A 1,176-nucleotide genomic window follows, 5' to 3' on the forward strand; every position below is an offset into this window, starting at 1 on the left:
TTTTGAGACAGAGCCTCAAGCTATCCCCCTGGGTAGAGTGCGGTGGCATCACAGCTCACAGCAACCTCCAATTCCTGGGCTCAAGCGAGTCTCCTGCCTCTGCCTCCCAAGTAGCTGAGACCACAGGCACCCGCCACAACACCCGGCTATTTTTTTGGTTGCAGCCATCATTGTTGTTTGGCAGGCCTGGGCTGGATTCGAACCCGCTACCTTAGGTGTATGTGGCTGGCACCTCAGCACCTTGAGCCACAGGCGCTGAGCCTCGATAGGATTTTGTTGTTTCCACTTTTTATCATCGACATTGCTGCCACAAGCATACGAGAACAAGTCTTTGTGTGGGTATGTCCTTTCCCTTCTCAGAGGTAAATACCTAGGCGTATTCCTGCCAGGTCAAAAGGGAAATGTATGTTTACTTAAGAAACTGCTACACTGTTTCCCAAAGTAGCTGTACCATTGTGCATTCCCCCAGAAATTAGGAGCGTCCCAGTTGCTCCCCATCCTTACCAAAATTTTTCATTTAACATTTCATATGTAAAGACAGCATATAATTAAGCCTTACGCTTTAACTGATATTACATGTACATATGAATTTGTATGTGCCTGCTTACATACAAGGTGTCCACAAAGTTCAAGTGCAACTTAAAATTTAAAATTACTTTAAATTGCAAAAGAACTTTATGGACACCCTGTATATGTACCCACACACACACACACACACACACTATGCAAATACCAGGAGCTGTTATTATGACCATTTCATTTTATTTTCCTTCACAGAGAGGGGTCCTCTTGCTGGTGGTCTGCTTCCTGCAGCCCCTGCCTCCTATTTTCAGTTCCCCCAACCCAGCGCTCACACACGCAGGTCATCTTACTCCACAGTTCGCTGGAAAGACAAAGCGCCCGGGTGAAGATGTTCATCCAGCGCTCCGGCTCTGTCCTCCTGCCCTGCTTCCTCTACAGCCTGCGTCTCTACGGCCCCAGCCAGCGCTGCAATCCAGGTGTGTCACTCCTGACACCCTCCATTTTCCCAGGGGATAACCTTCAGCGTGAGGAGGCATCAGGCTTAAAAATTACCTTGTTCTTTAAGTTTCTCCAGCAGACCAGCCTTCCGCAATGCTGCAGGGCCGCCTTCCACCCCGCCTCGTGGCTGAACAGTTACAAAATAAAGAACTTCAG

At 48.4% G+C, this 1,176-nt stretch overlaps 1 long non-coding RNA gene across 1 annotated transcript; it reads right to left on the bottom strand.

The window, feature by feature from the left end:
- Positions 1 to 740: 740 nt before the first annotated feature.
- Positions 741 to 1,169, bottom strand: LOC111722957. Its single transcript, XR_002771577.1, has 2 exons — positions 1,075 to 1,169; positions 741 to 883 (listed from the first exon to the last, which is right to left on the bottom strand). It is a non-coding gene; the product is annotated as an uncharacterized LOC111722957 (long non-coding RNA).
- Positions 1,170 to 1,176: the final 7 nt, after the last annotated feature.

This window comes from Otolemur garnettii, unplaced genomic scaffold (assembly GCF_000181295.1).
Source record: "Otolemur garnettii isolate 467f Iridium unplaced genomic scaffold, OtoGar3 scaffold05890, whole genome shotgun sequence".
NCBI lineage: Eukaryota > Metazoa > Chordata > Mammalia > Primates > Galagidae > Otolemur > Otolemur garnettii.